This window comes from Salvia hispanica, chromosome 4 (assembly GCF_029641045.1).
Source record: "Salvia hispanica isolate PSC_SH4W2 chromosome 4, Shi_PSC_v1, whole genome shotgun sequence".
In the NCBI taxonomy this organism is placed as follows: Eukaryota; Viridiplantae; Streptophyta; class Magnoliopsida; order Lamiales; family Lamiaceae; genus Salvia; species Salvia hispanica.
In genome coordinates this window covers 22,842,058-22,857,935 of record NC_142695.1, presented here as the reverse complement: position 1 = coordinate 22,857,935, position 15,878 = coordinate 22,842,058, and the positions used below count along the sequence as shown (strand labels likewise).

The following is a 15,878-nucleotide window of genomic DNA, read 5'->3' as shown; positions in this document are numbered from 1 at the left end:
CACATTTTATTTAAAACTAATATATACAAGTGGGACCCTTATTCCACTAACTTTTTTTCACCCAATTTTCTTAATATTTCTTGAAACCCGTGTCGCCAAGAAATGAGACTCCTAATAACGGGTGGAGGGAGTAATTGATTAAAACCTTTCCATATTTAAAATTAGTCTAATTTTAGCAAACAACCAAAAATGGTAAAATTAGTCAAATGTTTTAGGTCGAAGGGAGTACTATAAAAAGTGGAAAATTTTGTTGCCATTTCGTAATGATAGCAAAAAATAGTACTGCCACTCGTCCCAAGAATATGCATTTTTGGTAAAGTAAGAGAGATGTCAAAAGAAAAAGTAATTAAAATATTATTGATTTCATCTCATTAAAGGAAAAAGAAGTCTCTAAAATTAGAAAGTATATATTTTTATGGAATAGCCTAAAAAAGAAAGAATATACTATATTCTTGTGGAAGGAAGAGAGTAATAAATATTTGAAGATATTTAAAATAAACAGTAGACAAAAGAAGGCCCTTCACCAAGCCCAGTAGTCCTAAAGAATTAGCCGGCCCAAAAATCCATAACCACCAATGCGCTCGGAACGACACCGTTTCGAAACAAAACCGAGTCAAGTGTCAATCAAGTAAATAAAACACATCGCAGGGGCAAATTGGGAAACGAGCGTGGCGGGAAGAAGAGCCGTTGCTCTCCAAAACACCAAAATGGCGCCAAAATGTCCACACCCCAAAATATTTCATACATTTATTAGGTTTTACTGTTACCTCCCCCTATCTCTCTCTCTCTCTCTCTCTATAAAATCCCTCTCACAAACCACACTCTCTCTTCTTCAATTTTGCCGCTCACTCCTTCTCTTCAAAACTTCTCAAACACAAATCAAAGAGCCAAAAAAAAACCTCTTCTCTTTTAGCTTATTCTTCAATTTCCCCAAAAACAACTCCTTTTCCCCCTAAAAAAAATCAAATCCTGAGCTCGAGAATTATTCCACATGGGATTTCAAATCGAATTTGCAATTAGGGCTCCATTAAAGCCCATCTCCACAAAGCCCCGAGACGACGGCGACGACGACGAAGGAAGTGCAACTCCGACGGCGCGTGAGTCGAGAATACCGGAGAAGCTGCCCTGCCCGCGGCCGCCGAGGAAGCGCCGCCCCGTCTCCACCTGCCATTTCAACGGGCCCAGGGAGTTCTTCAATCCACCGGAGCTTGAATCCATATTCATGTGCCACGCTGGCAGAGCCAATTGAGTTTGGATTTTTAAGGCTTTTAATTTTTCTGGTTTTTAATTTTTCATGTGTTTTCGGTTTGTAGCTTGTTTGGGAGCAGCTTAGTTTGATTAGGCTTTGATTATAGTAGTAATAATGTATAAATACAATAGCTTTTTGGGATGAATCTGTTTTACCTTGACAAACATAAGGAGAAAGATTTTGAGATAGATTCTTGTGTGCTGAGCTCACCAATCTTACTTTGTCACAATTTTTTTTCTCTTTTTTCTATGGTAGTACAAATTTGAGGCTTAAGCTGGTTTGGGCTAAGCCTTGGATCATTCACAAATCACAAATGCCCAAGTTCTTAAACTAATTGACTGTGGATTGCATGTATAATATTTTCACATTTTCTAATTTTTTTTATGTGGGATGATTTTAACTCCAACACTAAATACTCAATTTGTCTATAAAATAGTCCAATTTATGGATGACACATATTTTAATAAAAATTGGCAAGTTAGAGATAGAAGAAGAAAAATCGGTAAAATAGAGATACGGAAAAAAAGTGTATAAAACTCAGAAAAAAGTACTCCCTCCGTCCCCTATTAGGAGTCACTCTTTGACCGGGCACGGGTTTTAAGAAATGTAAAGAAAAGTTGGTTGAAAAAGTTGGTGGAATGTGGGACCCCATTTTTTATATTGGTTTTATAATAAAATGTGAGTGAATTGAGTTAGGGGAATGTGGGACCTACTTACTATTTATGGTAAAAATGAAGTGTGACTCTTAATTGGGGACGGACCGAAATGGAAAAGTGTGACTCTTAATGGAGGACCGAAGGAGTATGAGAAATTGATAAAGTGAGAGATATAAAAAGAAAAAGTGGATAAAATAAGAGATAAGGAAAAGAAGTGGATAAAAGTGAGATAAGAATAAGAGAGAAACTTTTTATTTTTAAAAATAAGACTATTTTTTTTCTAAAATTGTAAAATGAAACTATTTTTCATGAACCTTGTGATTAAACTCTATAACCCAAAAAGGGCATGTGTGTGCGTAACAGCGTAAAAGAATACAAACGAAAGTAATAAATTAGTACTACTAAAAGTTTAAATCTTTTTGATAGTCAAAAATAATTAAATAGGAGTAGCTCAAAATTTCTTAATTTTTGACCCAACCTCAAAACAAAACCTCATGGGTGGGCCCAGGGAGAGTGAAGGCCCCTCGTAATGCTTGAATGGTTGTATTAAAAAGGACAAGCACTTGCATAATTGAGCCTCTTAGTTTGAAGAATCCAATGTCGTTTATATGACTTCAATGCCCTCTCTCGGTTTTAATGCCCTACATCATGCTTTTCATTTTCTATGTTGAACCAACAAAATAAAGAACTACTGCTGCTAGTTAGTACTCTTCCCGTTCAATAATAATAGAATTATTTTGCTATTTTGATACGCTCCATAATAATAGAGTCATTTTCTTTTTTAATAAAAGTTAACACATTTTTTCACACTACTTTATTCTCTCTTACTTTTTCTTCTCTTTATCTCTCTACCTTTTTCATTTTCCACTTTATTGTTACTTTTTCTTCTCTTTATCTCTCTACCTTTTTCATTTCCCACTTTATTGTTCCTTTAATCAACTCACCTAACACAATTTTTCTTAATATCTGTGCCGAAAAGAAATGCCTCCATTACTATAGAACGAAGAGAGTATATTATACTACTAATTTCTACTAATTGAGATGCATAATGATTACATACCTATCCCAAGAGTTTAATGGAGATAACGAATCTTATCCTCAAATCTTTATATTTGTGAAAAAGAATCAATAAATTTAATTAAGATTATGAATCTTATCATATGTATTACTCCTTTTATCACACAGTAAGTAAAGCGTTTTTTGCTATCAAATTTAGGAAAGTGGTGTCTAATATATTTAGTGGAGATAAGAAAGAATAAAGTAGAAAATAAAATAAATAAGTAGATAAATAAAAGGATACAGAAAATTAAGTGTGATAGATTAAATTTTTTTTATTAAAATAGGAAATAACTAATTTAGACGGAGACACTCCTAAAAAAATATGATGAATATGACTGCATGAATTAATTCTGGTTTAAACAAATTCTCACATAATCAAATATAAGTAGGCCCGAAAATTTAATCCGCGGGTTTCGGGTATTTCCATCTCAGTCCCAATACTCGACAGGTTTTGGGTACCCGAAACCCGAAATTATGGGTTCGGGTACGGGTTTGGATAGTTAATATTAGGATTCTTCGGGTTTAGGGTATCCGAAACCCATATTAGGGAACCTGACTAATACCCGATTAAACTCGATTAATTATGTATTTGTGATAAATATTTTCGGTTATAAAGTTCTTAGTTTACTATTTGGATTATGTTTGGTTGCTTTGACATTATTTAGATTATATGTTTGGTTGCTTTGACATTTCATTGTTCTATTATCTCGGCTTTAATACTTCTTTACATTCGTGTTCGATTCATGTTGCATTATTTATGTTCTTACTTGTTATCTTTTGAAAATATATAGTTAATTAGTTATGCTTTCTTCATTTTATTTACATGTTCAGTTAATGTCTTAAAAAATTAATCTCTTTTATGTTTTAATTTATACCAAAAAAAAATTTATTTTAAAATTAAGTAGTGTCTATAATATAGGAGTAGAATTATAGTCAATAAATAGTATAAGTACTGTGTTGTTTTAATAATTTCTATTCTCATCACAATTTAATTTATATAAAAGAATAAATTTCAAATATAATAATTCCGGGTTTATGGTTACCCGATTAATTGGATTCGGGTACCCGCATCGGGTATTAGGGTACCCGAATTCACATACGGGTCGGGTATTGGGTATGATATTTTTGAGATTTTGAGTTCGGGTACCCAAATTTTCGGGTTTGGGTACCCACGGGTACCCGAATTTACACCCCTAAATATAAGTCTTCTCAACCTTCCACGCGTATTCATAAAATTTACCAAATTCTGGTTTAAAATTTTTTAACCTAAAAACCGAAAGAATTGAAAATGACTTGAAATAAATAGAGAGTAATTATACATGTGAAAATATGTGATTCACGAAATTTATCGAGGATTGTATTATCAAATTATTGTACTCCCCTCGCCCCCCTTAATTGACACCAATTTCCTTTTTCATCTATTAATTGACACTTTTACTTTTTACTTCCTACATTTTCTTATATTTGAGTCATTTTTCCATTTTGAGAAGTTCATTCATAGTTGAGTCATTTTCATATATAATAATAACACAATTTTTCTCGCCCTTACTTTACTCTCGCTAACATTATTCTCTCCCCTTTACTCACTTTCTGCTCTATTGTCTATATTTTTTCTCTTTTACTTTTTTATCTATCTACTTGACACACTAAATACTTAAACTCTATGCTGAAAGTTCCTCCTTAACTATGATGGAACGAAGAGAGTACTACTTTTGGTAATGGATCTCACATTCCACTAACTCACTACACTCACATTTTATCATACAATTAATATATAAAAGTAGAATCTTCTTTCTACTAAACTTTTCCACTTGTTTTTTACTGCATTTCATAAAATATGTGGCAAATCAAATTGACCCATTAATGGAGGATGGAGTGAGTAAAATTGAGTGGAATTTCTTTTGATTCACTTGCAAATTTGTTTCCTAATTATATTTGATGCTACTTGTTGAATCGTCATTAATTATGTGTCATTGTTATCATTATTTTTCGATTTAGGAAAGAAAAAATAATGAAAGTGGTCAATGTTTAAAGCCCATTCTTCTTGAAGAGACAAAATCACATCACTCGAATATTCTTGAAGGTAATAAAGTATAATATTATTTGTATTATTGTACATTATAGAAAAACAATCTATATTTATTTTTTTGCATTAAGCTATTAGAGAGAGATGCACATATATTCTTGCCTTTGTGTCAATCATCCATATTATCACGTATATTCACAAAGAAAAAATTATCTCAATTAAGGCACAACATACGGCCTTAATTTGTAGGGCACAATTAAGTCAAAAACTTATCATTTTATACACAAGTTCAAGACTTGTGTGAATAGAAATGATTAAATTTTCCAACTATGTAAACTTACACATAATGTCTTCAGTCAACGCGTTTTAAGACATTGATTAGCAACCTTACACCTTTGCTAATTAGCAGCCCCACTTCTTCTTGATAGTGGAGAATGCAGAACTAACATATTGCATCATCATCCATCACCAAAGTGAATACTATATACTTCCTTTTTTGTGCTTCTTCTTGATTTTTTTTAAATAATTAAAAAGGTGAACAGAAAAAGTTATTGTTAAGTTTAGGGTTGTTAATTGTTATGGGCTCTTTTCTAGGGATCTTCATCGTATATATGGAGTACGAAGCTAAAGTTGAGCTCTTACATTTGTCAGTTTCCTCGTGATTACAATACTCACTCCGTCCATATTAGGAAGCTAATTGACTAATTCTATGTGGAATAAGGAGTATATTTTAAAAAATTAAAGAAATTCTATGTGGCATAGATTTAGGACTAATTAAAAAAATATATATACTTCCTTCGTCCTACTCAAAATGTCCACATTCTTTAATTACGCGAAATTTTAGGATGAGTCGTTAGAACTTAGAAGGAATAAGTAGAGAGAAAAAATAATTGAATATTATAATTAATGAGAGAGTAGTAGAGATTGACGATTTACAAATGTAGAAAGCGGACATCTTAAGTGGAACAAACTAAAAAAGAAAGGTAGACATTGAATAGGATGGAGGGAATATTAACTTTTCGGCCAATTGATCGGGTTTTAACAATAAAATTTTAATTTGGTGAAAATATATACCAACTTTTAACTTATAATAGTGAATTTCCGCGGTTATATTTTTTGACGAATTAAATTTAAGTATTTTAAAGTTTGTGTATTTTTTTTTCTACAACATTATAAGTTCGTCCTATAAATTGTGTTGTTCTAAAGGAATCAACAATTAGATGACGTAGACATCTCGCTGCACCACATAAGATTAAATTTGGGCAAAATTGAATTTTATGAGAAATTTAGTAGTACATGTTAAAAGTGTGTATATTTCATCACATTTAAAATTTGTAGTATAAACCTAGTTGACCAAAAGTTGATGATTTATATTTTGGCTATTAGGCCTAGATTTTAAAAGTATTAAGGAAAGTTGTAGAATAAATAATAGGATACGAGTCCAATTATATACTCCACCCGTCCACCCGTCCCATAGAAATAAGACCATATTTTCTTTTTTCATCGGTTCCATAAAAATAGTCTATATCCATTTATGACAACTCTTTTCTCCATTTCTTTTATTTTATCATTTATGAACCCCACTATCCACTACACAATTTCAATTACTTTTTCTTTTCATTCTTAGTTTACCAATTTCATATTAAAACTCGTGTCAATCTCAAATGACCTATTTCTATGGGACGGAGATAGTATATACATATATGGAGTAGCTTTTTGAAATATAAGTAAAATGAGTTAGTAGAATTTCAGACGTATTATACTCCTTGCAGTAAAGATGAAAACTTGCTAGAAGTTTATCTTTTACTAATTGTTTTCTAGTTTTGAATTTAATTTTAGTTGTTTTATTTAATCATATTTCTATCTCCTTAAGGGATATAATTTATATGTAGTAGTTTCCAATTAGGATTAGAAGTTGATATTGGCTCCCCTTAAAGGATTGGTTTTATCTTTTTTGTATTAGTAATAGGATTTTTTTTGTTGCCGATGTATAGGCCTTAGCTTATTGTTAATTTAATTGTAGCTATTGGAGAATTTAATAAACGAGATTTAGACATTTGTGTTCTGTATCGGTTGATTTCATTTCCTTGATATGTGCGGTCATTTCGGAGAGTGAATTAGCATAATTTATAGTAAGAGTGAACAAACTGGTATTTAACGGACGGATATTAATGAAAAAATAGAACTATTTATGTTTGACCAATATAATTAATCACACGAGATTTTCTTATTTTCTGGCTGGTTTCAATTTTGTTGATCATATAGATAGAGCTTTGTTTTGCGATTGAGAATTGGAGAACTTAAGCTTTGTAAGTTTGTCATCAATATTTTAGATCGATAGGGGGATATTAATTTTGTTTATCACCCAATGAATGAAAAAGGCTAACGATGTAAGCCAAACTTGATTTAAAAATCCATTTGTTAATGAATTACGAGCTAATACTAGTCATTATAATGCACAAATAATTAGTTACCTGGTAGATTAGCTTATTATATTTAATAACCTACTAAGATTGAATATGCTTTTTTGAAAGCGCTGGTGTATTTAAAAACACATAATTGCATTCTTAATTGCCTAAAAAATTTTCTTCAAAGATTTCTTTGTAGTGATATGAGTATTCAAGAATTTTCAAAATCATTCACGCTATACTTCTGGGACCAAAAATTGACTTTTGCATTAGATTTTATGTACTAGTAGTACTATATAATTATATATGCACTTTTGAAATTTTAAAACTTGTAACGGTATGCACGTTTGAAATAAAACACAATATTAAACCGTGTAATGTACAAATTCTTAATTGATTGTTTTCATTGGATTCCATTAATTGCATGTAATTTAGTAACAGTATTAATCTGCTGTTGTTTCCTTCTAGGAAGCAACTCTGTATAAAAGAAAAAATAAATCTCTTTATTTTACACAATAATTGTGATCAGTTTTCATCCTCATTTTTCCACCCCTGCAGTAAAGAGGGTTCATTAATTAATCGAACAACATTACCATAATGATGCATGACTGTATAATTTGATTTGGGCTTCAATTATTGACGGTTCCATCCCAAAATATCAATTAGGGTAGTTCTCTAGGACCTTTTGAGTTACTATATAATTTAATTATTGGTCAATTTTTTTACTTAGGTGTATCTGTAGCATTCTATGCTGTTAATAGGAGTATACGCAAAAAATGAATTTAGATTTTTTTTTAACATAAGCGGGCTATGCCCAATGAAAAAAGCAAACTAACGAAAGTATCCAATGGCAGACTTACATACATGGATAAGGGGCTTAAGCCCCTAGCAAATCTATTTTGCCATTTACAGTACTTAAATTTATAAAAAAATTATTTAAATTGTTAGGCAAAAGCCCCTACCAATAATCCGAATCACCGAAAAATATATTCTCGAATAAATTTTAGTAGATATAGCCTCTACAAATTTATTTTTCTGCGTTCACCCATGCCAGTATCTAAGAGTCGCTAAGTATTCAAATTATTACTTCATTAAAAATTAGTTTTATGTTTCTCAAAAATTTGTTGCAAGATTCTCTATTACTCAATTTTGCTAGATTTGTTCTTATTTCTTTCTCTTTTATTTTTCTTCTCTTTTTTCTTTTCTTTTTATTTCTTCAAAAGTAAGATATTTAAAGTGACATAAATATAAATCATATGAATAAAATAACAATATATATTACTTATTTTATTAATGTTACTTTATATTTATCTTACTATTACTCTATAACAATTTAAATTTTTTAATAATTATCTTAATTGCTGGGAATTGGTGCCCCTTCACAGCGAAAGACATGAATAAACAAATAAATCAGATCTACAGATCTATTTGACCGATTATGAGATTAATTATCTACATGTTAAACAATCAAATTGCATTCAAGAACACAAATAATTCATGTAAAAGGAATTAAAACTCTAATTCATGAATTTCCTACGATTTAGAGTTACCGATCTGGAATCGACGATTGTTTGCGCCTTCTCCACGTGATGTTCTTCGTACTCAACCACGAATCTTCTAATCTGTATCCCGAACTCAGAATCTGACCTTTGGGTGGGCAAAGCTTGTCATAATCGAAAAGGGCTTGATTAGAAAGAAGAGAGAATATGAGTCCTGTCAAAAACTGATTTTTCCGTCCACTCCCAGAGGAGAGCACGAAAATTATGAGTTAATTCACTCTAAATCTCTTTTCTAATCTCCTATTATATAGAGTTTTGATTGGCCAGATTAGGGATCCATGGAGGTTGGACTTGGGCCAAACCTGTTGGACTTTTACTAATTAAATTGAGCCACAATTTAATACAAGTCCGACAGAATATTATTATCAGCCACTACGGTAAAATAATATTGACTGCCCGTCCAATCCCAAATTACGAGTAATCCGGATTTTACCTCGTTAATTTATTATTTCCCGTGTTTAAGATATAAATATCCATTAATTAATTTAAGTCTGCTATTTGACTTTAATTAATTAATACCTTTTCCCAAGAGTTGTCTAGTTCAAAATCTTTATTTATTATTCTGGAATAAATTCCAACCGGATGGGTTTCTGATCACCAATATTATCAAACTAGACTCACCCAACACACGATTCATTGCAATAACAATACTAGCACCTCTAGACATTGATCACCACTACCCAAGATATCAGGATTCTTGGATTGCGAAAAATCCGCACCATTTGATAAATCAAAGTAGTGCATAATCATTATCGTATGCTCATGTTATATCAAATGATTAAGAAATAACAATCACCGAGACCTCGTCTTTCAGTAAATAGAAAGAAAGGTTTATTTCAACTGTTAGATCCTTCAGTCTTATACCACACCAGTGTCGTTTATTTCCTAAGGTAAGGAAACATGCGGACTGACACTGCAACCTTTCACAATAGGTAGCCTAGGTTGTGAAATTCTATTTCTCTTCTACAAAGGACCGACTGCGTCACCTTCTGTGAACATCGTTCACGACCAGTTTACTATGCAGAAGAATCAGACTTATTTGCTTCTTATACATTTAAATGTCTGAGAAAAATCTTATAAATGTACAAGCAAACATCAATGCGATAAAATTACTTCTTCTCGCCTTGGGTTAAAAGTGGATTGTAGAATATATTGAATACAAGCAATTCTATCTGTGCAACATGCTCGAAATATGCTTTTCAGTATATCAATCCTAACAATAATACTACACCACATAATACTAAAAAAAATTTAAATGTCATCTCAAACATCGTGTACTAGTTTAACATAAAAACAACCCATGCTTGGAAAGCGCCGGGAAAAAATAGTAACTATAGAATTATATTTATATCAAGTGCCAATAAAGCTACTTCGATACAGGCGAAAAGAGGATAAGTATTAGTACAAAAAAAGCAGTATATGCATGTTTTGTTAAGTGAAAAATATGTGTAAGCAACATCAAATTGGTCTTTATACTTTTCAATTTTTTCTCCAAGATGGGGACAACAGCATCGATTAAAGTGGCAATTAGGACAAGAAATTTGAAGGCAATTTTCACTAAGTGGTCATTTTTGCTTCTTGAAAACGACCATGTAACGGCATCCAACATGACCTGATCAAGACCAGCTGCATTCGATGGGCTAGATTTGGTGCTACGGCACACTGCGCCATGATACACTGCAGGTCATCACGCCACGCGGGCTTGACAAAGTTGCCATGGCCAACTGATGAATAATGCAAGTGACAAGATTACGAGTGTTAAGTGAACACGGATAAAAGAACGATGAGGCCTATTAATATTAAAATAGTGCAAATGATGAGATGCTATATATATAGTAAAAGAGTTGTGAATGTCCTAATGATTCAAGAATGTAAATGTAGACGTACTTATGTCATCCACAACTCACGTCCATTATATATTTATGTACACAATACTTTTTACCATGTTCCTTATTTAAAAAACAACATTCACAACCTATATGTAATTTTTTACTTATTAATTTTCCTTTTATCTTTATTTTACATTTTAATTTAATCAAATTTTCAGTTTAATTAGAAGTATGAAATTCATTACAAAAATATGTTTAATTAAATTCGAAGATAATATAATTTCTAAAAGTTACTAGCTATCTTAAATAAATTAATATTACGTATAATAGTACTCATAAAAGATAATACATTAAAAAAATCTAATAATTGGGCTGCAATAATGGGTAAAAATGCATGGAAATAATAAATAAATAATTGCAAAATTAAATAAACTTAAAAAGGTTGAGTGGAACTTCAAAGACAGAATTCGTTGAATACGAGGAGATAGTAAGAGAACTTGAGACCATAATTGGACACGCACACATGACCTGGGGTTGGGGAAATCTTAAAATTTTGTTATCAACTACTCTCTCTCTCTCTCTCTTTGTTAGTGAATAAGAGTCTTATTTTTTTATTTTGGTATGTCCGTAAATAAGAGTCTTTGTTCATTATTACTAATGACGGACCCAGAAAATAAAATTCGTGGGGTCGAAACTATTCAAATATAAAACATATAAAATATACAAATAATTATTATTTTATAAAATATATTCTCCCTTCGTCCCATAGTAGATATCACACTTTCCTTTTTAGTTTGTTCCACAAAAGATGTCACATTTCCTCTTTTGAAAAAAGTTCATTCTCACATTAATTATAAAATTATATTTTCTCTAACCACTTAATACACAAAAAATAATCTCCTAAAATCCTGTGTCATCTCCCAAGTGTGACATCTACTATGAGACATTATAAGTATAAATCTTTGTATCATTACTTTTTTAGTTGTACAATTTTATTTGTTATTCTAGAAATAATATTGTTATTATTGTATTTTAAATAAAAATAATACTCAATAAAATTAAATCAATGAAACATAATACTAAGAGCATCCGCAGCGGTGCTCAACGCACCGCTCGTCCGTCCGTGCCGCTGAGCACCAAGCCGTCCGTCCGCCAATGGAGCTTGTCCGTCCGTGCCAGCGGCACGGCGCTGCTCTTAGCTAAGAGCACGTCCGTGCCGCTGAGCACAATTACGTGGCAATTGCTGATGCCGTTGGCAATTTCATTTTTATTTTTTTTTAAATTCGAAATTTATTTTAAAAAATGTTTTTAAATAAAAAAAAAAATATTTTCCCACTTCCCAAAAAAAATATATCCGTTTTCTACCCACTTATAATTAATTTTTCAATTTTTTTTCCCCCAAAATTCACATTTTCATCTATAAATACCCCCACTCCAACACAAAAAAAATCACATTCTCATCTATTATCTATACTATCATCATCTACATTCTCTCATCTTTTTTCCTCCTACTCTATCATCTAAATTCCCACCACACTACACAATGTCCGGCTCCGGCGATCACCCCTCCGGCAATCGCGGTTGGAACCGCGATTGGTTCGACTCCGAGGCCGGATATAGTCCGGAAACCCAATTTACGGCCCCTCCTCAAACCCAAGGTTCGCAAGCTCCGGGTGGCTACCGTCCTTACCCGGTGCACGACCTAAACGCCCCCGGGTTCGGGTGGGCACCCGAACCCGGATCGGGAGGGAGCAACAGCTCTACTCCTACTCCTACTTCTGGTCCTACTCCTCCTGTTCGTGGCACCCGCACCCCGTACACTCCGGGTGAGATGATGGCGATGTTCAAAGCCTACTTGGCAGTCTCCGAAGATCCGGACGTCGGCACGAACCAAACCGGGGAAACTTATTGTGGCGCATCACTCGCCTCTACAATGAAACCCGGCCGGAGGGAACCATATATCGCAATGATAGTATGGTTCGCAATTGCATCTACAGATGCAACGAGGCAATCGGGAAGTTCCAGGAGATTTACCTCCAGGAAGAGCGGTCGGCGGGGAACGGCACGAACGAGCTCGACATCATCACTGCCGCCTTGGCGGCATACCAAAAGGAGGAGTACAAACCGTTCAAGTACCTCGATTGTTGGCAGGAGGGGCGCCAACATCCGAAGTATAGGGGCGGCATAGCAGCATCCTCCTCCAGCTCCTCCAGCAAATGGTCGAGGTCGGTAGCTCTATCCTCCTCCGATGACGTGGCTACCCAGCTTGCCGGAACTAACTTGGGTAGCCCCGACGCTGGCCCGAGCGGTTCCCGCCGGCCGGTCGGAAGGAAGAAGGCGACGACCACCCGCCGCCGCGCCCCGACTCCATCCGCCCCCGCCCCCGCCGCCGCCGCCCCCGCTCCCTTTGTGCCTCCTCCACCCTCGACCAACTCGTTGTGGGCCATATTGAGTCAACTTCATATGACCGATACGTCTCACATGACTCCGGAACAACTTGCAACACACGAGCAATTGATCCGGGGTCTCAAGAGGCAATTGGGGTTAGAAGAATAGTCTTCCACGTTTGTAATTTTTAATTTGTAGGATTTTAATTATGTATTTTTTATTTTAATTATGTATTTTTATTTTTAGTATTTTAATTATGTAATTTGTATTTTTTAGGATTTTAATTATGTAATTTTTATTTTATAATGTATTTTTATAATGTAGAAATGTTTTTAATAATTGGAGTATTTAAATTGAATAATAGAATGGTGGGACCCTTGAGCTTGTCCTTAGCTAAGAGCACGGATGTGAGTGTTGTGCTCTTAGCTAAGGACAAGGAATAAAAGTGGGTCCGGGCCCACCTCCGTGCTCTTAGCTAAGAGCACGGATGGGGATGCTCTAACGACCAGTACGCATTGATTAGTTTAATAAATATTAAAAGCATAAAATAAATAACTTTCGAGGGCCAATCTCCGTTCGGCCCGAGGAAACCTTTGCACGCTTCCGTTACCTTTTGGGAGGCCTACGCCCCATAGAAACTGTCTACCTGAGACTGTCCCTTGGCCCGTAGGTCCTGACACAAGGTTAGAATTCTAGCTCGGGTTTTTTTTTTCAGTCAAAGAAGAAAACCTAAAATCATTTTTATAATCATTTTTACTGGTAGCCGCCGCCTAAGTAACAGCTGCTCTTCAATGTCGCTCTTCTCCCTCAATCCTCATTCATTCTTCACCTAATTACCTTCTTTTTTTTTATCCACGATGTCATTTTTTCAATTTGCTTCACTACTACTTTGTTTCTTCTCTTCCATGGAAGCACTATGGTGGGGTCAAAGGCGGCGCTGGCCGGCCGATTAATAGAGATTCTGATGGCTCTCACGGACCCGCGGTGGGGTCGGCCGACCCCACCCTACTCCACCTGGGTCCATCATTGATTATTACTATAAATGATGAAGAGGTATCTGAAAGGAAACAAAGAGAAAACATATCTGGAAAGCAAAATACATTGTAGCTGAAAGAGTAATATTGAAAGACTATTCTCTCATTCAAATTGAGAAGTTCAACACAGCTTACATATATATAGTCCTATCAAGTAGTATCTAGAACTTTTACTAATTCGGAATCACTAATCATAACAGAAACTTGATTAAACCTACCTTGCAATCCCTCGTACTGATACGCTCGGATTTTGCACTGTTTTAAGGCCATTATTTGGTCCGTTTTTTATGTCAAAGTCACTCTACACGTCCATTATTTGCATATTTTGTCTATTTTGGTATTTTGACGTGTTTTGTGAGAAATGTGCATAAATGAGCCGAAAAAGGGAGCCATAACGCCAAGTTTCGGAATCTGGAGTCAGACGGCGACCGCCGACCGCCGCGGATGTGTGCGGCGACCGCCGGCGCCCGGCGGGCAGATCAATGCAGCGGTCCGCCTCGGAAAAATGTGCTTGGAAGAGAAGTCTCGTCCGGCGACTGCCGGAAGATGTGCGGCGGTCCGCCGCCGAGGGAACAGACTCACTGAACTCCAACGCAGCGACCGCCGGCCAAGGTGCGGCGGCCCGCCGGAGAAAGGCGGCGAATCCGAGAAGCCCTAGATTTGCGCCCAGTTTTACCATATTTGGAGATTTTTTCATTCTACAACAAGGCATGACTTTCCCCTATAAATAAGACCTCAAGCTTCATCAAAAAGAGAGAACTTCTACTTGCAAAATACTTCATAGAGATCAAGACCTGGAGTACTTCATTGGTGCAAGGAGTTGGAGAAGGATTTCAAGAACATCAAGAACGACAAGGATTCAACCCACGGGTTTTATTTGCTTTAGTTTTATGTTCAAATTGTCTTCCCTTCAATCTATGTTTTTAGCTTATTCAATTATGTGTAACTAAACACATAGGATTCTAGGGATGTGTTAGTAACGACTTTGGTTATACAAATTCCTTTTTCTATCTAATATCCGTTTTGTTTTTACTTTGTTTCTTCCCTAAGTAGTTTTGATGCTGCATGATTGAGTGACACAATCGTATATGATTTAATATAACTTGCTTCATAACTGTGACAGAGTTCTAGCGAGTTAGATTCACTTAGTAGACACTACAGTTAGCTTCCCTTAAAACGACACTGTTAATTGAGAGTGGGGACTTTTCAAGGGTCTTAGGAGCTTTTTGGAGTTACGTGTTAGGATTGACAACCCTAATCTTGTAATCAACATTTGTATCGCATGAGCATAAGCTAGGTGACTCGTCCTTTCAAAGTATAAACTGTGCTAGGGTATTGTAGTTGGAATTTTGTATAACCATAACTGTGAACACACATCCCTGGGATTCCCTTATCTCTATTGTCTTCCTTTTGATTTATCTGCTTTTAGTTGGTCTATGCTTTCTATTGTTTTTAGTTTTTCAAAAGTTTTCAAAACCCAATTGTTTTTCCAGATAGTATTTGAGTCTTAGTAGAGCATAGACACTTTGTGTTCGTCTTCCCCGTGTTCGATATCCGGTACTAACCTTTAGCTATACTATATATACTCTGTATACTTGCAGGTTTATTTAGTGCTAATAAAAAGTGCATCACGTACAACCACGTCTCTATATGATAACTTGTGGTCCTTC

At 34.6% G+C, this 15,878-nt stretch overlaps 1 pseudogene; it reads left to right on the top strand.

The window, feature by feature from the left end:
• Positions 1–789: 789 nt before the first annotated feature.
• On the top strand, positions 790–1,437 carry LOC148927496 (cyclin-dependent protein kinase inhibitor SMR6 pseudogene; annotated as a pseudogene).
• The last annotated feature ends 14,441 nt before the right edge of the window (positions 1,438–15,878 follow it).